General features: G+C 36.2%; 1 protein-coding gene and 1 long non-coding RNA gene across 2 annotated transcripts in view; both read right to left on the bottom strand.

Annotated features, from left to right (window-relative positions):
• LOC120352283 overlaps positions 1-1,104 on the bottom strand; it is a 50,827-nt gene extending 49,723 nt beyond the window's left edge. The window contains exon 1 of the long non-coding RNA XR_005571746.1: positions 1,047-1,104. This is a non-coding gene — a long non-coding RNA (uncharacterized LOC120352283). The remainder of the gene's footprint in view (positions 1-1,046) is intronic.
• Positions 1-25,559, bottom strand: part of LOC111058456 (homeobox protein extradenticle) — a 241,667-nt gene that overhangs the window by 164,651 nt on the left and 51,457 nt on the right. The gene's annotated exons all lie outside the window — the stretch shown is intronic.

The following is a 25,559-nucleotide window of genomic DNA, read 5'->3' on the forward strand; positions in this document are numbered from 1 at the left end:
TCAGAGATAAGAACTTTTGCAAGTGTTCAAATACGCTCTCACTTTCAAATGAGGTAGTATGGTTTTCAATCTGAGAATTGACAAGCTAATTTATTTTAGGAAAATAATTAATACGATCGAAAATATAATATAATTATCAGCCAAATCTATAATTATCAGCCAAATCTATAATTATCAGCAAAACAGAAGTTGACAGACCATGCAAGCGGTGGCAATAATGGGAAATTTTGCATTATTGTAGGTTTATTTGAATAATTAGCTAGATGTGAGTCGGAACAGACTATAGCCTAATCCTTGTTTGTAAGAAGAAAAAGGAGAATTTATAAAATGATAGAAATTCCATTGTTACCAATTTGCTTCATTTCAAAATTTAATATGATTCCAATCATTATAAATCTTCAATTTGAAACTATCAAACAGCACACATTCTGTTTGTATAGATTGTCAACGACTTCACTATTAACTCTGCTCTAATGGGCTGAATAGGTATGCTACCTAGATAGCAGCCCTAACTTCTCAGAAATAAGCAAGCACCGTTACTTCATTAGTTTGAGTGGAGAAATAATGGGCACATGTGGATGAATTCTAGTTCAATTCTATACCAGTGTTAACGATTGACTGACTTTGAATACACGACTATGGATGGACACCATTGGAGACAAACTCGTTTCCCTAACAATAACTACATCCCTGGACTTCCTCGAAACTCAGGTTCCTCTTGAATACCTGGAAGTCAACTATTCTCACTAAGCTTACTCATTCATGAAACACACGTTCCCGTTTTCACTACGAAAACAAGATAAGATTTTAAAAAGCTCTCAAGTCAACCTGCTTATGAACAAGATTTAAATTGTCCCACTAATAACGCTCCTAGAAATACAGAAGTAGGGTACCAGAAAATTCTAGAGAGTGAAGAGTGAAATCAGACCTAGATTTCAATTTTATACCAAAAGTCTGTCCTGAGTTTTGATTTCCAAAAATCTCATGAAATGATTGATAATTGATAACTAAATTGTAAGGTGACAAATTTATTACGATTACTATACCTGATTGAAGTGCTTGATATTTCGTAATTGACTGCAAAGAGATATTACCTGAAACGAGAGAAAAGCAATGATAAGAATGACATACATTACATGTAATAGATACTTGTGAGATGAAATTCCTTCACTTGTATTAGCTACTTTATTAAAATTAATAAAAACAATATTAAACATGTAGTACCCTTTTTTTAATATTTTAAAACTTTAAAACATTTCAACGACTAGTTTGGCCTACTTTGACCATTTTAAAGTTCATTTTCAAGTTGAAACTATAAAACTATAAACTTAAACTATAGTCATTGAAATGTTTTAAAGTTTTAAATTGTTTTAAATAAAAAGGGTTCTGCATGTTTAATATTGTTATTAATTTTGATGAGATAAATATTTTTGTGGAATCTACTCATTTCAAATAAGAACAATACATCCAATTATATATGATTTATTAAATGACAATAGTATTTGATGTATTCATTTCACATAACACAAATAAATTTCAAATATATATTTTTCCTTATCGAGATACCATATCACCTTATATTGCAGACATAGCTGGATGGACATAATCAGAGATCAACTATGACTTACTAGTATTCTCTTCTATATGACAGTATTAATGAAAGAAACACCTGAGCTTGAGAAGATGACTCATAAATATCCGAGAATCCTTCTCATTGGAGAGGAATGCTAGCTGAACAGTGAATACCAAGAATTTTGTATCATAAAGATGAAGACCTCAGATCCACCACCTTCTCACAACTAAGGTGGGCATACAACAATAGAAACACAAAGCAGGAATAATTAAATGATTGGAGAAGACAACAAAAAACAAACCAACGTGGGAAATGATAATCGTTTGCAGAAGATAATCACTCTCTCAGGTGCTTGGTGGTGGTAAAGAATGAAGAGAGAGAGATAGAATGAGAGTGAGGGAAGAGAGAAACGTGGATGAAACTAGACAGCCTTCAATCAACACGTCAAGCCGGCTTCTTCTCTGGATTCGATATCCAAAACGCCCCTATAGAGAGAGCACTGGCCAATTATTAGGATACAGGTGGAAGGATAATGATCATCACCACTCAAATTACCAAACAAATTAAACTGGTGCTCTCTCGCTTGCACACTATCATATTCACAATCTGGTCCACTTTTCGAGGCAATAGAGCGAGCTGCCGTGGCAACTTGATACTGTGTTTACTCTATCGATTATCAATGATTATCAACAGATCGTTCTCGACAACGATGTCTATGTTCAACTTTCTTCTGCTACAACAGGTAGCTTCAATCACTTGCCTGTTGAAATTCAGGCAAGTTCTTCAACATGGGAAAACATGACATTCATGAGCGTTTCTTTAACTAACACTCTAAATGCATTTCTCCCTGGTACTCTCTAAACAATGTCTCAGTTGAGGTGATTTTTCTTTATCTTTGTCAGGAATCATTCCCTATTTTAGATGAGATCGACATTTTTTGCCTTCAGTTATCATTAGATGATGATTATCCACTGGAAACCCGGTACATAATAGATTGAATTATACAGCATAGTTCTCCAATACATACAATTCTTTTATATAAATTCCAAATAATGAGGTGAAATAGTATATTTCGCACCTAGGGCCGAAAATGGGACTTTTCTGGCTCGAAATCGGTTTTCAAGTCCGAGGCCGTAGGCCGAGGACTAGAAAAGATTGAGAGCCGGAAAAACATTTTTGCCCATGGTGAGAACGTTATTTTTCGCCACACAGGAAAATAAACAATATATATATGAGAATAATTGTCTATTATAAGCACTTCCGAAAGCAAAAGTGGAAGGTCATAGCTCTAGCAAATCTGAGGTAATCTGAATATCAAGAAATTGTCCAAGTATTTTTATTTTTTATTCTGATTTGTCTAAATAACCTAAAAGATTATGTTCAATTATGTAAGAGGTTGAGTTTATACTTTTTATTCTTCCAAATGACAATAAGATATTATTATAAATGTTTTGATTATTGAATGATAAACACAAAGAATGAAAAGTTTTTGATCAGCTGTTTTAGCACACTTGAAATTTGGCCAATCTGAATGTCAACGGAAGTTTAGGTTAGAAGTTCTATCCTACTCTGAAAATAGAATTATTTGAATAGTTTATAATATATATCTTATCTGTATTTTATTCATCCAAATAAAATGATAGTATATTATTACAGAATACTTTATTGAATTCTAAAAGCATAAAATGATTCCGTTTATCCACCATGTTCCATGATAAACGCTGTACTAGGAGGTTTGAGGTTAGATTCTATTATACTCTGAAAATTGAATTTGAATAGTTTATAATATCTCATTATTTGTATTTCACTCATCCAAATAAAATGATAGTATCTTATTGCAAAAACTTTATTTAATTCTAGAAGCATAAACTGATTCCGTTTCATAAACTATTTTGTAAACACGTTCACATCAAATCAGAATCAGCTGACTTCAAGGTTATTTTACAGCCCTAGGGCCGTAAAAATTTTACCGGCCTGGTCAGAAAACAATCACTTTCGGCCTCCATATGACACACGTAAACCAGCTCATTACATCCAAGTGGGGCCAAAAAGTAATTTTACAAATATTGTCAAATCCACAAAAATTAAGTTTATTTAAAATCCATTCTCGAGTTTCAACGCCATACTTTGTTTCCACTGAGGATGATGCCTCGAGTATGGTTTCTAAATAAACTTAATTTTTGTGGATTTGACAATATTTGTATAATTACTTTTTCACCTCATCATGGAAAAGCTCTACAACATTTCTGAAAACAGTGTAAATTCTAAATAATGTGAAATACTAACTTCTTTCCATGAAAACCACATTGTCTATCAATCCAACATTATTGTTCAAATCACATCTACGCATAACGATAACAATTTCTCAACTCTGTTTCTATTCCTCCAAGAATACAAAGCAGGATTTTCAGGATTTTCTATCTCAACATATATTATTTGATATTTCTCGACATTTGAATGCAAACCAGGGCTTCAACAACACACACACCCCATTCATTCTATATTGAAGAGAGTACGTGTCTTTTGTTAATATCCTTCCTTTTCACAACATCCTTGTATCACAAGATATTCTTCTTTTGTCATTTTTCTTCGTTCTATATTTCTCTTTCCTTTTGCTGTCATCTTTTTCTCATCTTCTCAAATCTTCTCCTTCGACAAACATGCACCATTTAACTCCCAACATATATCCATGAACAATAGTTATTTCACTTTCTTCTCTTATTATTTTTGCTCTTTCCTTCATATTTTCCTTCTCTTATTCGTCAAATCCTATTCACCTTCTTATTTCCATGTCTTTCTTCTCTTACAGCTTCCAAATTTTCTTTCGTCTACTTTCGATCTACATCTTCTTCCATGTTCCACCTCATATTCATAAGACCATCTTATCCTTCTTCTACTTTCATTCTTTGCTTTTCATCCCTCATTTTTCCAGCTTTCACAATTTTCTAATTTCACTTTCTGTCCTGCTTCCAATCAATCTCTTTATCTTCCAATGTTTTCATTGCTCCTCCTCACGTCTTCATGTGTTCTTATAGCCTACTCTTCTCGTATTTCATTATCATTATCCTTCATTATCTTTCCGTTCTCCTTCTCTTGATCAACTCGTTATTTTCTCATTCTCCTGTTTCTATTTTTCCACCTTTATCTTTTGCTTTCCTCTTATTTCTTCTTCTTCTTCTTCTTCTTCTTCTTCTTCTTCTTCTTCTTCTTCTCCTCCTACTGCTTCTCCTTTCCGACTTCTTCCATACCTCCTCCTTCTTTCCTTCTTCTAATTTCTTCTACTCCTGCTTTTTTTCTACTCTTTCGTACATTCTTTTTCAGCTTGCCTTCTTCATATCTCTTATCTTCCTCTTGCCTCTCCTTTTCGACCGCCTCTCACTCCTTTTCTTATTTCAGTTCTTCCCACTCCTTGCTTTCCATATTCCCGTTCTTCTCACTCTCCTTGCTTTCTCATCTTCATATTTCTGATCTTCTCCCACTCCTTGCTTCTTCATATTTCTGTTCTTCTCCCTCCCCTTGTTCCCTCATATTTCCGTTCTTCTCCTTCCCTTTCCCTTGACACACAGCTCTGCAGCCGCCGCCTTCTATTTGTGTAGCGAGGCTGCTTCTGCTGCTGTTGCATTGTTTATGCCTCCGGGGCGAGATCTGCCCATTAAACATTCACACGCACGTCTTACCAACGACTCCGGATCGCTACTCTTCCAAAAACACCTCCCCAAACCCCCTACACCCCCCGCCACCCACACATACCCTGCAAACCCCCACCATCCCCTGCTGCAACAAGCATGACTTCAATGCATGATTGAACTGATCACAACTGCGCATCAGCGGCACGTGTTTTGACTACTAATTGCGCACTTAAATTGTGAACATTCTTTTCGTTTTCATCATATTTCTGCACAACGATTCCCCGGAATGTGCTTTGTACTTTTAGTTTCCAGATTATTCCACTGATTTTCCTCTCTTTCTTCATAGAGATTTGCTTTTTCTTCAGAAACAGTTCATATGACTTGAGTCACACAACCAATCACTCAATGTACCGTTCATAATAACCTTCACGAAAAGTTGATGAGTATAACTTCGAAGACTTGACTTGCCCGATTCCACAAAAATGAAAACCAGGTTTGAGCGGCAGTTGGGTCTATTCATATGATTCCAAATTGGTCCTGTAATATGTTTTTTTTTTTTAGTTTAGAATTAATTGTCGCTCAAACCAAGTTTCCGCTTAGGTGAAATCAGGTTTTACTGATAACTGATGACATCTATTGCTCAACTCCAAATCTTGTGATGATACACCAAAACAAATGAAGAGAACAAAATCTTCCAAATCACCGATGATAGCTTATTAGGTTCGCCAATAAATACAGTAGAACAGCTCAAGCTCAACAAATACTTATGAACTTTGTGTGTTATTATTGTAATTTTTAATCAATTCTTATAAATTACAGAATTACAGAGTTAGAATAACTATTTTATCAAGTGAACAATGGGATACCTAAATGAAAAGTTGAAGAGTCCAATTTATTCGAAACTGAATCAGAGAGATTTCGTGGAAAACCTACCTGTCAAACAATGTCCTACAAAAACCGTCAACTCAGCCTGTTCCTGTACAGTTTTTTGTCAAATGTTTTCAATCTACTCATATTTTTATGAACTTCTATACAATCAGGAAAGGCAAAAAGAACTTTTAAAAATTCTGACAACCAAAAAATGTGGCATTTGGTCGATCAAAGGGACTCGCGTAGTTGACCGTTCAGATTTCTCCATTCACCATAACTGTCGTATCAGACAGAACTTCAAAGGCTGCAAATTATTCTGTCCACCAACGTTCGGTACTTTGAATGTTCCAACATGTCGGACATGTTTCGCCTCTCTTGTCTAACTATTTTCCAGAATATGAGCTCCAAAAATGAACCTGCACAACGCTTTCTGGATTTGGCCTTGCAATAATGAAATAATATAAAATGTCTATAACATTATAAATTACAATAGGAGAGATATTTCAACTGTAATTCACAATTACTAGAAAAACATTTAAAATTCAAATTTCAAACGATTTTGAAGTTCCAAATCTCCAATCCACATCCAGTTCGATTTCTGAGTAGAATAGTTCTCATGCATTTTGTTATTGATTTGTTGGTTTAATGATTAATTTGTTAGTTTAAAGGCTCTATCAATGAAAATTGTCATTAATATCAGTTGGAGCTTTGAATTTATTGCAATGATAAAAGTTTGTACAAAAGAAGAATTCAACCAACTTCACGAAGGATTGATGGACACTAAGACGTACTTCATTATTTTTCAATTAAATCACTTATGAATATCATTGGATTGAAGAACAAAATAAAATTGATATTGGAATTACAAAAATGTTATTAATGACTTAGGGCCGATTGCACAGTATAGATTTCTAAACTCGATTAAGTTAATCGAGTTTAAGTTAATCAGAAAGTTTAAACTTGAATCGGTTTTCTCAGTGCATTATTCTCATATTCTATTGCCATATCCATTACTGCTTTCTCTATCGCTGGATCAACTCTATTCGCTATTATTGGCTTTCTTCGACTAATTTCATAATCCAGTTCAAGTTAAACTAGTTTAGCGTTAAGTTGGCAATAGAATGTCATCGTTTATAATATCAGGAAGGCTGATTGTTACAGGAAATTTGTTTTTGTTTACAAACCATCAGTAATTTGAGGTTATGTAGCTACTATTTTAGTATTTTCTTGTTCTTGTTCAAAATCCACAGAGCTGTAAGCTGTACGGTTATAAAAGTGAAAAGCGATCAAGAAATTCTTTAAAAACTTATGTTTAGTTGGCACCAGAAAATATATTTTAGAATGTAGTAAGATAAAAAAGTTATTTTGTTACGCTTGAATCTACTACGGTCTTCCTCGTTTATTAGAAATCTCTCGAAAGCATTATATCTCATTTATGTGTTATTAAAAACATGTTTTCTGATCGAAGACCACTATTAAAAATTTTCTTAATTTCTATGAAGTGGTAGTGGTTTATTCAATCAAAATACTAAATTGGCAGTTGCTGTACTCAAGCAAAACCGTTACAAAAATTCTCTATCCTAGAAATTTAAATTATTTGTTTTTGCCCAATTTTTCTCAGTTTCAAAATTTATTCGCAGTCATCTTTATCAATCGCATTAAAAACTTCTATCAATTCCTCCATTACAATTATTTTTACATTTAAATAATGATTCACTATAACCTAAATTAATAATAATTATTGTCTACAGAAGCATTAAAAACAACCGTCGAAAAATAATTTACTATAAGCTGTTTCCCCATCAAATATTTACAAATGTCAAGTTAATCCAAATTATTTGGTTTAAACCTCCTGCTTTGGAGGTTTAAACTTTCCCAGAGTTTAAAGTCAATACAGAGTTTAAACTGATACTGTGCAAACGGAATTTTAGTTTAAACCAAAGAAAATCCAGATTTGGTTTAAGCTTTGCACTTACACTGTGCAAACGGCCCTTATATAATTTGGCGAATGTACAATATATAATAATTATATTAGAGAAGACTTATATATGTTCCTACATGTTGGCTCACAATGGAATTAGAAAAATATACTCAGAAAAATTGATAGCAAATCTTGATTTCTGAAAATCTATATGCTCAAAAAAGATCATTCCATTTATCACAGCTTCAGCAATGAAATAACCTTCAATTCAAGTATTCCAATAAATAAATCTTATATTATTTATCAACAAAATCCCAAGTTCATTCAAATGTCGGCAGTATTGCAATTTATAATCTGTGAATAAAATTTTCCAGACCCATGACTCACATCATGATGCAACCAACCTTCTTGCATAAGTATTGAAATCTCAGTAATTCTCTCAAGCATTCAATGCCAGACAAATATTCCACTGTGTATTCATCTTGAACCGCTCAGACTGTTGATATTTTATTTTCAAGCTTTATTTCCTACAATATTCTCATTCTATTTTTATGCTGGATGCTTTCCCGATTCGCTATCCTGTCTCGAAGCAGCCGAGTTACTACGAAAAAGTATTCAGTCTCAATTCGTTACACCTGAGTGCATTATCAACGCTTCGCCAGATGGGTACGTATTCTCAAAGATTCCGCCGGTTAACACCAAAAACAGTCCAACAAGAATAAAACTGTTTCAAATTAACTTCTCGTGAGTATCTGTGATCATATTATGTGAGGGTGTTGGAAGGTCAGCGTTATTCAATTCCGAGATCACACTTGGTACGGAATAGTTATTACATTTTAAAATTAGCTTTCATATAAATTACCTTCTGCAATAGTGTTGGTAAAAATGCTTTTTTGCTGAGGGTGATGCCCAAATGAACTCTAAGCTTGTACGAGGGTAATGAAGCGGATGATAATCTGAGATGAATGGATCTACAGTTTTAGGTGGGTTTTGAACTTGATTTGATTCAAGATCTCATAGATTTTGGTTTAAAAGAAATAACTTTCTGAATAGATGATGAAAATCATTAATACATTTCAATTGTGGAGAAGAATAGAGTTTAGTGTTCATCTGTTATTTTTCTTTACAAATTTGAATTATAAGTGCTGTTTGTAAGTTATAATTATAAATGAATGGATCAATGACCGATTTTGTTAAAGTTTAAATGTAGACTAGAGTTGTCACAAGAATTTATTAAAAGAAGTAGAAAAGTAACAACGCTATCAATCTCGATTTAAATGAGGCAGTGATCAATTTTTATGCTATTTTGATCATTCAATATGTTATCATTGCTCTTGTAATTTGTCTGTAATTCAAGCTTGACATTTGAATATCCCGCCGACTAGGGGCGTGTCTTGTGTCTTGGCCAATGGCAGACTTGCACGTTGATAGGTCAGGCGACTACCAATCATAAGGCTCCATTCCGTACTCTGCTGCTTGCACAATACTCAAGTTTCAGTATAATAACAGACTGGTAATGTTGAAACAATCGAAATAGTTTCTATTTCAATGAATCTGATGTGAAAACTCTTTTCCAAGGCTTTGTGTTCAGAATTCATACATTTCCCTATACACTAGAGAATCTGAGATTGAAAAAACTGGTAGATTTAATAATAATGTATTTAAATATTAAATAATATGAAGAAGAAACAACTCAACAGCATTCGATCTATGAATCCCGCAAGTCGCAAAGGCCTATTTTATTTCGCCATCAACCTGTACTTTCTTCCTCCACTATCTTCCCCAAACTTTCTAACCTTTACTATTATTTCCCCCACATACATTTCCACGTTCATTTCACTGGACGCAGACCATCTTATGATGAGGGGGGGGGGAAGTTACCCCGGAGAGGGATTAGAGAAAAGGGAGATTAATTCCGGGCAAAATAAGATAAGCCCCACCAACCAGCCCCAAACCAGCGTAGTACGAGTTAGGGGGTATTTTGGATGGAAAGGGGGGTTAGATTGGGATTTATCAGATCACGTGATCAGTGGTGAGAGGGAGGGGGGAGGAGCCCAGTTGTCACCGTATGGCCGAGTCCAGTGGCTGATAACGCACGCAGGCTGAAAGACCGACCGTGTGTGCAGCGCTGGTCCATATAGACATAACGTGCACATGTATATGTGACACACGTATGGACGACTCGCATACAAACACAACACACAGCAGCCTCTTGGTTTGGTTTGGCTTCCAGACTGCCGCGGGGGCACTAAACCAGTATTGTATATACAGTTCAATACTTGCAAGCACACCCTGTGTGTAGTGTGTGCACTGAGCTAAGTCATTTTCGCCAATCTCTCTTTGCTATTCTCTCACTCTCTCTTCTTTGTATTCTCTTTCTTGAATTCTCTCTTTCTATCTGCTATATATATTTTCCAAAATCTCTCTCTTTATTCTCTACTCTCATTAATCTCACTCTCTCGCCCTCTCACTCTCATTTTCGCTACTCTCTTACCTCCTCTCACTCACACACATTCACTATCTCTCCTGTATATCTCTATTTCTATATTACACTATTTCTCTTCTCCATAAACCCACTCACTCTATCTTCTGTATAGTATCTACGTTACACTCTCTCATCGACATTTTCTCACTAATCTCACTCTCATTTTCGCTACTCTCTTACCTCCTCTCACTCACACACATTTACTCTCTCTCCTGTATATCTCTATTTCTATGTTACACTATTTCTCTTCTCCATGAACCCACTCACTCTATCTTCTGTATAGTAGTCTATCTAAGTTACACTCTCTCATAGACATTTTCTCTCTCTGTCAATCTTTGCATATGTGCTTGTCAGCACCCATATATTGCACGTGCACAGAGATATTGGATGTACAGTCCCAGTACTCTCAAGCACACCGTCTTTGTTTGCCAATCAAGGGCCTCCTAATCCTCCAGTCTATCAGAGATTATATTGGAAGACGTATTGATCAATCGTGTAGCTCTCTAATATTAAGTATTCGGCTTGGTGATTTTCGGCTAATAATTGCAAGAAATTTGTAGCGATTTATGAAAAAGAAGATGCGATTAGCTAACGCAAGATTACCCATGACATGGCTTCATCAGATGTGTCAATGAAGACTCAAACCTGATGAATTGATAAAATTAAATTTATTTAGAAATTAGAGTATACCGATTGTTCTTGTATCTCTCCTTCAGGAAATTTAAATAGGAGCTATTTTACATTGTTTCGAAGGTACATTGTATAGATCACAGTTCATTATAAAATCAAACAAATTATTAAACTCTAATTTTTCCAGTGACAGGTTCTTCATTGGGTTGCATCAATGCTCTCGAGGTGTATCATCCTCTCAGTAATTTTTCTATAAGGATCGTTAACGAACGTTAAGTGGAAAAGAGGATATCAATGTTTCAACTTCGCCACGTAATCAAATAATGAAGTCAATCTAATAATCCACCTATGAACTCAATCAATGGCGATCCACCAACCACTAACTCCTATAAACGAGGGGACACTTCAGCCACTCTTGACACATGCTAATTGGTAGTAATGAACGGTAAGACATGAATGACACCACCTCAAAATAGCCATCACATGATGCACCACGTATAGATGACAAAGAGCTCCCTACCCCCCCCCCACCATCGCAGATCACCAGAAAGGGTAGATCTTTCCAGATAGAAAGCGGTGGTCACGTATCATTGACAGGAGAGTGGCACCTTACACAATTGTGCACTACTGCATGCTCGTTACGCACGCCAGCACGAGCACGCGCATGCACACGTGTGCAATACCCGTGGCAAAGAGAGGTAACGAGAAGACGAAGAAGGAACGAGTCAACTGAACGCAGTAACCAAGTCTTCTTTATCCGGTTAGTGAAGGAGATAGTAAACCCATCGAGTTAATCAAAATATCATAAAAATAGAGTGTACTATACTTTAAATTTGGACCTGAACGATTTACTTCTGACTTCATGACTTGTACTTGGACATATAATTTGGACTTGGAAATATTCAGGTACGATTCGGTTCTTTTTTTCTCTTCCAATCGTGATACTGTACAAGCATGTACTAAAATATTGAAAAATAGAAAATGAATGGAAATTGGATGAGTAATTAGATTTCATTAATATCAGCCATCCAACAGCATTATAATCTGGTCATAGGAAAATCTAGACATTTGGGTTCAGAGAATACGAAACAGTTCAGAGTATTTTTACTGCTGCTGAGCTGATATTATCTTATGATATGACTATGAGCTGATATTATATTGCATACATGAATTCTGTTACCCCATGGCCGAAACGTAATGTGGGAGAATAAATACTTCATTACAGAAATGAACTAGGCCTTGTCATAACCTCCCGAATCATCAAAATTATGTATTTGAAGGATTCTGATGGGTTTTGATAATAAGGCTTTGAACCCAGCATGAACAAACTCTTCTCTATTTTTGGACATAACGTTGGTAAGATTTGGATAATTTTGACAAGGCTTAATTCTTACAATATTTCAGATAAATGACAGAATTTAATGAGGTGTTTCATCTCCAAGATCATTATTATCAACAAATCAATGAGAATAGAACTAAACTCATTTCTAAAGGAACTGAACTCCTATTCTAACTGTATTCTATCTGGTTTAAATTCAATACAAATTAAAATATTTCAAGTATTGAAATATTAGGTAATCAAATACTGGATAAATAACATTATTAACATAATTTATATTTAATTAATTAACATTCTAAATAAACACTAATAAAAACCAAATTGATTTAAATTCGGAAAAGCAATTGCAACAGAACCACAACATGATAGCTTATCATCATCATCATCATCACTGCATACATTCTTCCATCGATTAAACCTGATTGACAGCAACACCTTCACCAATATAACATCAGCCTCTTTATCAGCCGAAAATTGACCACCACCGCCACTCATTCATAAGCTCACCCACAAAATCAATCATCGACACGCGCGCACCCACACACACGCACCGACGTCTGATCGTTGAATGCTGATAGGCGCTCAGCCTCTTTTCGAAAGCGATTAAAAGCGAGCGAAGCGCACATTAATTCCGGCCGAATGGCCTGTTATAATTATTGTCCAGCGCTAAACGATTATTCGTCAACACCCTGACACAAGAGTGAGAGACGGAGAATTCAAAAAAGAGTGGTGAGAAAGAGAGGGGATGAAAGAGTTTGATTGACTAGGACGCAGGCGGCAATCTCTTTCATCATTTTGGATCCCCCACCTCAATCACAGCACCTTTTCTCTCTTCCCCATCTATTTCCAATAATCGTCACTTTATTCTTCTCTTGTATCTACTCAATCTCTTCTCATCTTCTCCTCTATTTCCTTCACTGCATTCTCCTCACCAATCATCATCATCATCTTCTTCTTCTTCTTCTTCTTCTTCTTCTTCTTCTTCTTCTTTTGCTTACCCGTATATACATCTTAATCCTCGTTACATCCTCTTTCTCCTCCTTTATCTTTCTGCTCCTCCTCCTCCTCCTCTAATCCACCTCCAATCATCAAAATTCTCCAACGTGCGCACGCATACGGTACATAATTGTAATTAAATTATTAGAGAATTGTCGTGTGCATGTGTGTGAGATGGAGTAGGTAAGTGTGAAAGAAAAGCGAGCTATAAGGTGGCCTGTGTTATTATTGTGGGAGGTTATTATAAGTGGGTGCCGGTGGTAATGGCATTTTATAGTGAGTGCTCTCTATCACAGACATTATATCTCGACTAACTAACTCTAAGTTATTAGTTGTGAATTGCACCCTAATCTACTTCCCAAGTATCGTTCGTACACCTCCAACAAAGATAATTACTATAGATAATAATACTGTACCAAAATAATAATAATAATATATTATGCGGATGATGAGATTGATGAAAGTGGACAGATAATATGTGATGGACAAAAATTGTACAGACTAAAGACAATTAAACTAGTAGTTCTGTGAACAGTAGACCTCACGCAGTATTCTCATCCACAAGTACCTAATTGAAACTATAGACCTTATGGAAATACAGCAATAGACTGGCTTCTCCACACATCTGTGTAATCCCTTGTCAGCTGATTTATGATGAATAATTCTATAGTCTGGTTTTTACTCTAATATTGGCGTATGAAGGAGGCTCCTTTTTCCTTTTATATTATCCTTGAAATGCAAAATATCCAAAAACCTTGTATATACGTCGACGCGCAATTAAAAATAGAACATACCTGTCAAATTTCATGAAAATCTATTACCGCGTTTCGCCGTAAATGCGCAACATATGAACATTTAAACATTAAGAGAAATGCCAAAATAATGTCAATAATGCCAAAATAAATGTCAAATAAGAGAATGCCATCGACTTGAATCTTAGACCTCACTTCGCTCGGTCAACTAATAATGATGAAGCATTATCAAAATAGCATAGCTTCCGACAAGTTTACAATATTTAACCTCCGTCCAGAAAAGATGATTTCATCCGGTTTTTTTTTCATTTTCTGCTGCCTTAAATTAGAGCAAAATCATTCTATCGAAATCAAATTCATTCGGAATTTCGCATTCAAAGGAAAGTTTAGTGTATCCAATTCCAAAAATCATGCAGTATGATTTCTGAAGACCTAATTTACAAAACACATATTACTCTGATACTCTAGCATAGCGTTCCACAGCAATTCTACAGAATCAAATCAATTGCGAGGAAGGATTCACTGAAATGGAACTCTTTTTCTTCTCTTTCAAACGTACAACAACTTTTCTACTGACCATCCAAATTGCATAGATTGATACAGACAGCCGTTCATAGCAGACAGCAAAAAGTTTGAAAAATGTAACTCGTTGCCAATTTTGTACAATGTAGGAGAATTGGGTTGAAGTGCAAAGAGTACAGAGGCAATATAAAAGAGGATGGTGATGATAATGTCAAGAAGAAGATGAAAATAGAATGAGTCGATGAGAAAGAAGAAGAGAAGGCTGAGGATGAAAATAAAAAATTAAAGAAGAGTAATAAGGGAGAAAAGAAGAAGAAAGAGGCGACTGATAGCAAGCCAGACGTCGCCTCTCCTCTTTTCACTTCACTGAACACAAAACCAAATTCGCATTACATTGGGTGGTGACCTCACTGCAAACCAACAGAGTACAAACCATGAAGCGAGAGAAAAATAGAGAGATTGGGAGAAAGAGAGAGTGGGAGAGAGAGAGAGAAAGAGCGCAAGCCAAAATTAAAATTAAGAGAGAAAACTATATGAAAATTAAAAAAAAGAAGAGAGAGAGAGAGATAAGACCAAGATAAATATTTAGAAATGAATGAGACAGGACAGAGATACATCAATAGAACAAGATACTCTGAAAAGGTAGGAAGACAATTTAAAAGGAAAGTCTGAGTGATAGGAAATATTTTTAGAAAAAGAGAAAAATACGTAAATAGAACAAGATAGAGTGAGAAGTATGATCCAGAAAAGTGAGCGAAGGAAAATATTTAGAAAAGTGTTACATAGAACAGAGAAAGAAAGATTCCGATGAACAGTGTGAGATGAGAGTGAGAAAGCAGGGCCGAGAAAAAGGGCAAGGGGTGTAGTGACAATGGTGCACAAGGGGGGTTATGGGGGATGAAGCAGGGGCTCCCGAGGGGTCAAGAGACACAACTGGCATCGATCTTCACGCCCCAGAGACCGCCCTAAACTGTTCCTGGGGAAAAAGACAAGAGCAAAAAAATCCTTTTCGCGCACACTATCATCATCATCATCATCATCATCATCAGCTCGCATCGATGTCACTGCCTCTTCTGATGACGATGATGATGATGATGATGGAGCTCTTGTCACATTCTTCCTATTAAATTGGAGAAAGAGTAAAGAGATAGAGGCCGCGTTGTCTGGCATCTAAGCTTCTATAGCTTCTAGGCTAGTGAGGCTGGCTGTAAGTTGCAAGAGTCACTCCAAACAGAAAGCAGCCAGCACTTAGCTTGCCTTGTTTTCAGGGTAAAATAGTGCAAAATAATGCATTTGCATCAGGCGCACCTGAGTATGTTTGGTTGGTTAATGGTTTATTTCTACTATGAATATTCTATGCCCAATAAACACCTTTAACATTTTAAAAAGATACCATACTCAAAATTAAGAGAACATTTATAACTAGCAGGTAACCCATGCTCAGCAATGGTCCATTATAAAACTTTACATACTGAAAACTTTACGTACAGAAATCATGGAGAATTGAAAATAGGCCTATAACCATGCTCGGTTAATTAAGAATCCAGATGCAAAAATTTAAGTTTTTTAAGTTCATTAGTACAAACTTGATGATGCGTCAAACATAATTTTCTTATCTCGTAAGTGTGTGTATAAGACAGTCCTTTCCTTTATTATAGTATATAGATTAGATATTTATGTTTGGATAACAGTGACAAACAAAACAAGATTTGTTCAGTTTTCTAGCACTTTTTTAATTGGGCTTGAGCTTAGGTCATCAAACTTGTAAATGGAATGAAAACTAATACAGAATTTGTACAACTTTGTAAACAAATATTTCTAATAATGACAAATGAATGAGGAATGGAAACAACATACAACTGTACAATATATTTATTTTATTCATTTATTTATTCATAATTTTTACAAAGTAGCACTGATTGGGAGAGAAAAACTAAGGATACTCCTTGTACTATTTCTATCCCAAATTTAGATAACATTTTAAAAGTCCGAAATAGGGTTATGGTTTCACTTTCCTAAAATTTAGTCCACTCTTACTAAAAAAGAACGAAAATTAAGAATTTTAACTTTTATATAACTTTAGCTGTATAGTCTATACTCATGATATGGGTCACAAAATAGTGCAAAATAACAATTCCAGAATTTATACAAAGTAATGAAATACAAATAGTAATAGTTATAGAGTTCGGAATCAGTTAGAATACAATGCGTTATAACATTGCAGCTTATAGCCCACAACCATCACAGCTCCCCAACGTTTCGAGAAGTAGGTGAATAAACTTTGTAACTTGGGACTTGTTGGCGATATGAAGGAAGTTGGTAAGAATGAAGCAGCACCATTCTTATCAGCACTTTCTGAACGATAGAGTTGTCCCGTTGCTTGAGACGTAAGTTTGCAGTAATTACACGCCCAACTGTCTACGAAAACGACGCATTTTTTCACCATCGAAGCGGAAACGTAACTGATAAGAATGGACACAAAAACACTCCATAGAACTATCTGGATGGCAATTGCAGGGTGAAGAATGCGGTCTGATCAATAAACTCAACTTATGATACGATTCTATGTTATTTGCAAATTCTGATAGCTCTTTGAAAGCTCAATTTCACCAAAATATTAACATTTTACGTTTTGAAACATAATATAATTATAGTAGCATATGGATAAAATCAACTATCAAATGAAGTGTGTATTGACAATCATAGAATAGGTAAAATGAGTTAAACTAAGAAGCAGTATAACAGTAATTTAAAACATCTAAACAAATAAAGTCAACTAGAAAATAAGGTTTGTATTGACAATCAAATAATAGGTAAAATGAGTCAAGCTGAGAAGCAATATAGCAGTGTAAAATTGTACTTTTACGAACACAAAAATCATAACCAAGACACCAGATAATAAACTAATGGAATTCAGATACAGTTAAATCTTATTTTGAAAAATTTCATCCTTAGGATGAATTAAAAGAATCCTGAAGAATTATATCATTATAGAGAAAGAAAGTCAGATCTGTAACAAAGGGAAACCAGATAATAAACTACTAAAATCCCGATACAGTTGAATCTCATGTGAACAATATCATCCTGAAGAGAAATTGAAAGATTCATGAAAAAAAACCATTCAAGAAACTTGAGAGAAGTCAGATTTGTAACAAAGTGAAAGGAACAACTTGGAGATAAGAAGCAGCACTTACTATCATAGCTGTGATTATATGGTTTTCAATGATTCAGAACAAACGTTGCCCATATCAGTCAGTTACGACGGAACAAGTGAGAGGATTTGACAGCAAAGAGGGGTGCAAAAGAAATAAAAGAGACTACAAAGAAGGAAAATGTTTAGGAGGCTGAACAGAGAGGGAAGATACAATAGTGAAAACGTATGAGAAAGATAGTAACAGGAGGATGAGAATTTAGAGGAAGATAGAATGTTGATGGAGAAAGCAATACATGGGGTGAGCGAAAGAGGGAAAGAGATGGAATGATAGACAGAGGAAACTGATGTAAAATGAGGAGGACCATCTTGGAAGAGGCTGTAAACTCTAGGATAGTCGCCGACCTTTTGGGGGTAAAGTTTTGTTTTGGAGTCAAACGGGTGACAAAACGCGGAAAGAGAGAACACTAGGACGGGGTGATGAAGGGAGACAAAAAAGAGAGAAGGGGCGAGAGGAACAGATGGGAAGAGGCTGAGGGGTCGTCACAAAATTTTACACCGCCGTAAAGAGGCCGTCTATGACCTATGCACCAACAGCTATAACAATTTGAAGCCAGGAGCAACAGGTTCCCTGCAAATCGGAAGCTTTTACGAAATATTGCTGCATACCACACTACACTACACACCCAACTATGCATTTGACATATATGCGAATATAAACTCTATTAAAAGCATAACAAAGGTGTAAAAGCTTGCTGGCAGGCAGTACGCATGCGCTACACTTCCCAAACTCACGCCCCAAACCGGGAGCACATAAATTTTTACAATGTGGCACAATAATATTTTGTTTTAATACACCTTTCCCCCACACTACCCACCCCGCGTTTAACGGTCGTCAACCCACTTTACTACAGCATTATTATGAATCAGAGTGTACGATTGACATAAATGTCAGTCAGTGTCATATAAAGGGCGTAAGAGTGTGTAAACACCCGTCGCCCGCTTTACAACACCCAACACCTCACTTCTGAATCAACGTCACAATCTGAATGAAATATGTGGCTACAAAATGTCTGCGTAAACGACAAAGCACAATTCATTCATGGATCGACTATCGAGAATTGTATGAAATATGGAACTAGTAGGCTATATTTGTGTGAGTTCAGAACGGAATGTAACTGTTTTCATTCATGGATTGGCAATCGAGTATTTCGTGAAATACATGCTACTAAAAAATATGTGAATATTGTTATTCATGAACTAACAATAGAATCTACAAAGTGAGTATAGTGAAGAATACCGCATGAGTTGATTCATGCATTTATAATTGAGCTCTAATTTTGACTATTGATTGACGGTTTTGATGGTTGATTACAGAGGTTGGAAAATGTATGTTCACATGATATTAATATATAGGTAATAAACAGGAAACACATTCATTCATTTATTTTTTACTTGTGGATACAATCAAAAATCATAAAATAATATTGGGAAGGAACAACAGGCTTGGCCTGTTTTCAAGTAGATTCTACAATAACAAGTTTAATTTTAAGGTGAAATTTCATATGAAATTTGGAATAAACCTTTCCCAACTAAAATAAGAAGTATACTACTAATTCTGTTTCAGCTACAATTCATCACACACTGATACACCCCAAACATTAGGCAACAAAACAACACACCGTTTTCGTAATGGGCAATTTAGCATCAAATAATGATGAAAATGTAAAAGACGATAATAACATGAACGAGAGCAACGAGCAGCAAAAACAAGAGTACTCAACAGCACTCACTCGGTCTGGATGGGAGGAGATGATGATGATGATGATGATGTATCAGTGATGAGATTAATAGGTTTTTCATGAGTCATTAGGTTAAAGAGGTGGTGGCTATGTATGAGTGTGAAGAGTGCCTTCAAAGTGATGGCTTGGTGGTGGGGGGTACAACCATATAATACACTCTCACGTAGCTATTGGTTGAATGATGATGATGATGATGATGATGATGACTGCTCGTCATTGGAATGAATATTAGCCGGACTCAGGAGCCCACTGGACAGACGAGTCCCCCCCAATAAATATGAAATGAGTTCGGGGGCCTCCTTTCTGTTGCTGTGCCCCCCCCCCTAACCACACGAAAAAGGGGTCCCATGACGAGGGGGGAAGGGGCAACACGTGTTTTTAGCGGTGCTCTCTTAATGGAGTTCCACTTATCCTCTTGTCGACACTATCTGCCCTATCAGCTCGCCAACTGATCTCCCGTTTTGCATTCATCGCAATTCATAACTGCCCATCTACTTTCTCTCCCTTGCACTCTCTCTCACTCTCAGAGGAGCAGCAGGAAGCATCATCAATGGTCGTCAATTGGAGGCTCACCTCACACATGCTGAAATGCTCTCACACGTAGTATGGATGATGCCGAGTCCCCAATCCATAAAAATACTGTGCTAGATCGAGTATTGAGGCACATTATATATAAATGTTTGATATTCCTACATTTCCAAGGGAATTGGGTCATTGAAAACAGTAGTGCTGCCTGCAATATAGATAGAAAACAAGTATCACTTTCCACTGAGTAAACATAAATTAATTCAGTATTTTTTTGATAATGTCCCAATAATAGCAGAGTTATCGTTGTTCAAATTCCCTTAAAAATATCAAAAAAAAATATTGAACTAGTTTAGGTGAGTAAAAGAACTTTAGTCATATTAATTAGCTAATTGGAAAAATATATATATATAGGGAAATCATCCATTTCATTTTTATTTTGGATGAATTCCCAATATATATACTGTATATATTTTCCAATTAGCTAATTAATATGACTAAAGTTCTTTTACTCACCTAAACTAGTTCAATATTCATTTTTGATATTTTTTAGGGAATCTGAACAGCGATATTCTGCTATTTTTAGGCCATTATCAAAATAATAATAATAATACTAATAATTTATGTTTTCTCAGTGGATACTGATGTCCATTTTCTACCTATATTTCTTGGTACAGATCTGTCTTCAAAGACCCAATTCCCTAGGAAATGTAGGATATCAAACATTTATACATACTGTACCTCAATTGTCGATTGTAGAAGCAAACAATCAAAGTCCAGCCGGGTTGATCTAGTAGTAAGAAACGTTACAAACCTCGGTCTGCTAGCACCGCCTGGTTCGTGGGTTCGAATCCTGCTGATGGCATGGACGTTTAATCATTTCATCAATTCACCAACGTACTTTCTATTAGCCACGCACAAGCTAAAAGCTCATGTGGGCATCATCCAAAGAGAAATTAGGATGGAAAGCATGTAAGAAACAAGATAGTTGAACGAAAAAACAAGGTGACAACCTTGTAGAAAGTAAAACAAAGAATGAAGATGACAACGGTACGGGGAAGAAAAGAAATAAAATAAAAACCAACAATGGAAAAAGAATTTAGCAAAAAAGGAGAAAATTCAATGGACAAAGAAAGAAGATTGAAGGACTGCATATTATGGAAGGGCGCAAAAATTACAATGATGAGTATTCTAAAACAAAAACCTCAAACAAACCAGCTTTTATGTGAACGAAAATGCTATGAAACAAGTTTCGTAAAATCATTGAACTACGTTGAGCTGAAAAAGTAGAAAGCTTTCCAATTTTTTTAAAAGGTGGACAGATAATGAAAAACGGTACACCATTGTGAATGTGTAGGCCCAGAGGCGAGAGAGCAACAAAGCCCGACAGACGATGATCACTTGGGACAGTCCAAAGTCAAAACATATCGAGCAGAAATGCAGGCAACACATCCCTGCCCAACCAGTGTCCATTCAATTTCACAAAATAACTTTTTGCCCGCAACACAATCCAAATCTCCACCACTCTTCCCCTAACAGTATTTCTTCCTCCTCCTCACAGATTCGTGGTTGAATGGTTACCAACTGACCACCGCTGTAGGTCTTCACTGATGGGCTTTGCCTTATCTAAACCTCACCGGGTTTACAGCCCATACAGGGAAGGATGAAGAAGAGGAATAGGATGAAATCGTCCGGATTTATTTGAGAGGATGATTGGCGTAAGAGTGCTCCCCCCTCCCACTACACACATGAATCTGGATTCAAACTGTTGCTACTGTGGACCACTACCCTGGACAAAATCCTGACAGTGTAATCCTGTTTGAAAAACTGACAGGCCTTTCGTCCCTCCCAGTCCCAGTCCAGCCTCCCGAATCCCTAAAATCCTGACGATTCGCGATTTTCGACTGGCCTCAACGGATTTTACTCACCCTTCCTCACACTCATCATATCACTAGATTTCCTCTGTCTAAAATCAAACTCTCACTCACTCTCTCTCAACCCTCACAGATTATTATTAACCTCTCACTCACTCACTCTCAATCTTCAAATATTATATTATTTTCCTCTCACTCACTCTCTATCAATCCGCAACGATTATAATACCACTCACATACTATCTCAATCCATACAGATTATATTAACCACTATCGTCTATCTCTATCACTATCGTATATCCTACCTCTGTCTCAAAATACTATTCATTCATTCTCTCCAACTGTCCCTATCACGGCACTAGGCAATGTGTTGAAAAAAGCAGAAACGTTAATTGGTCTTCACATTGCTGGATGCAATATGAAGTCTGGTGGCTCCTGAGTGCTGAGATATGGAAGAAACTCTCATTGCAAGGGGAGAGGAGCAGTCAAACAGTCAGATATCATACTGATAGCATTAAATAAATTATGAATAATATTTACAAATGACAAACAGCTCTTATTTATTCTTATTTGTTCTCATGGTCTTTATTGACGGAGAGATCCTTTGCGATGTTGCTTCGCCGAGATGTTCAATACAGCACTGATAAACAATCAAATTGCGAATAATGCTTGAATGAGCACCTGGAGATTATTAATATAGTTTAAAGTACGGTAGTAGTATTTTTTATAGGCTAAATATAAAATTATTCGAATTGGAATTAATCGCCAAATTACATTGGTTCAATAGAATTATTCTCATTTATTTATTAATTGAAGAGAACAGTCGTATTCGTGTAGATTCCAGATAATACTGAACTACATCACTATATCCTACACCAAAAACTCTCACTCATACTATCTTACCAGAATCGAACACAAAAATCCATTACATTCTATATCTACTCTTTATATCATACTTACATAACTGATAACTCCTTCCTATAAGTTCACTTCAAAGACAATTGACCACAATTTCTTACACAATGTCAGAATTTTACTGAACAATATTTTCCATATTACTATTTTAAATTTTTTCATGGTGTACAAGTATTTTAGTCAGTAGAGAGAGAATACAATATAGTAACGATTTCAGCTAGTAACAGTTCGAAGGTAGCCTATACATATAATTTATCATGGAATACGAGCAATGAAAAAATACAATATAATGACGATTTAACCTGGAAACAGTTCAACGGTATAAATATAGACAGTACATTACTGAGTACAGTGTAGAGTGTAGTGTTAATAAATAGTAGTGTACAGTGGGCGTGCTGGAGCTATTGCCATTGCTATGTAGTTGGCCTAACTCGGCCTCTAAACAATTGGCCCATGATTGTAGGTTACACCAGCCACCGCTGCCGTAATTGTACACTGCCCTGCCAGGCTGCCACTCAATGATTCAATGATTCAATGATTCAATGATTTTATTACAGCCAGAAAATACATACAGTACACTAGGCCATGTCATTACAATAAAATTTCTAACAGAATTACAATAACAATACATAAATAAAGATAATACACAACATGCAGTACAAGAGCAGGCTTCAAAGCTATTCGGTTTCTCACAAGAAAATAATAAATAATAATACAGAAATATCAATAAACAATTACTAAACTTCAATTCTATCACAGTCTATACAGCCTATTCTAATTTTAATCTATACCTACTTTTACAATAAATCGTGAACAAACTAAAACCATAGAAACTCTATTATCACAGTCGGCAATTTACTTAGTGCTTTACACAGTCAATTTACATAGTGCTTGGGTCAGACTCGTCAAACTCATGAATGGAATAGAACGGGTTGGCGACCAGCCATGACTTGACCCGCTTCTTAAAGCTCACCAGAGGCAGCTCTCTTACTTCATCAGGTAGCCTATTGAAAAATCTGATGCCAGATATGGGAAAACTTTTCCTGGATCTTTCCAATCTCACCCCGGGCAGGACCAGGTTTCCATTTCCCCGTGTAGCGTGACTGTGGATCTGATTGGCCCTGGTGTACAAATGAATATTCTCTCTAACCGAAACCAAGCACTCGTATATGTACAGGCTGTAAACTGTCATCACTCGTAAATGTACAAACAATGGTTTGCAGTGATCAATCCAACCAGCTCTCATCACAATTCTAATGGCTCTTTTTTGCATTAATAGCACCCTATTCACACTCGCAGCGTGCCCCCACAGCCTTGTACCATATGCAATATGGCTCTGGAAAAAAGCAAAGTAAGCTTGGCGCACAAAACCGTCAGGCACACATGATACAAGCCTTCTAAGCAGAAAAATGACCCTACTTAGCCTTTTGCAGAGCTGGCTGATGTGAGCCTCCCAGGTCAACCTACTATCCAGGGAAAACCCCAAGAGCTTCACAGTACCCGTGGCAATCCCAGAATTGAGGCTGAATGATAGCTCCTGAGTCTTGTCACTGTTAAGAGCCAGCTTATTTAGATCAAACCATTGAGACGCACTATGATACAGCTCCCTCACAGCAAGCCTGGCAGAATCTACGCTCTTATGATCCGCAAATAGTGATGTGTCATCTGCGAATAACAGAACACCACCATCTACTGAATAATATATATCATTTATTGAGATGAGAAAGAGCAAAGGTCCCAAAACTGATCCCTGTGGGACTCCATGTTTCAAGGGTGCAGGACTTGATAGTTCACCATTCCAGTCCACAACCTGCAACCTATCACTCAGGTATGATTTCATCAGTCTGACAGCACCGACTCCAAGGCCATACTTCTCCAGCTTTCCCAATAGAATATTGTGCGAGACACAGTCGAAGGCACGTGATAAATCACAGAGCAAAAGCGATGAAGATCTTCCATTCTCAAATGCCTCCAGGACTGATTGAATGAGAGTCTGCACAGCAGAGACAGTCGATCTTCCTCTCCTGAAACCAAACTGAACAGGAACCAGCAGACCATTATTCTCAAAATAGTTGTACAGCTGAATAAACAATACCGTCTCAAAAATTTTTGCAATCACCGGGATCAAAGATATGAATCTATAGTTGCTTACACTGTCCAGAGCACCCTTCTTGTGAATTGGAACTGCTCTTGATATCTTGAGCTCATCAGGGAAAACACCCTCATCGATACACTTATTGATAAGGCATGCAAGTATTGGACTCAAGAAACAAATAATCCGCCTCAGAAAAGCCACACTCATTCCATAAATATCTTTTGCCTTTGATACACTAAAATCATTTACTATGCTTACAACATCAGCAGGTGTCACATGGTTCCATTCAAAGTTTCCTTCTACAACTGGAATACCCTGAAGAGCATTGGGAAGATCGGTTGCAATATTATTTGGAATATTATTCACAATACTCTCCACAGATGTGACATAGAACTGATTAAATTCACTGGCAGTTGTGAAACTTAGATCACCTTCTTCTGATTTAGGCTTATGTGAATTTATAAGACTCCAGGCAGCCCT

The sequence above is a fragment of the Nilaparvata lugens genome, chromosome 7 (genome assembly GCF_014356525.2).
Source record: "Nilaparvata lugens isolate BPH chromosome 7, ASM1435652v1, whole genome shotgun sequence".
Taxonomy (NCBI): domain Eukaryota; kingdom Metazoa; phylum Arthropoda; class Insecta; order Hemiptera; family Delphacidae; genus Nilaparvata; species Nilaparvata lugens.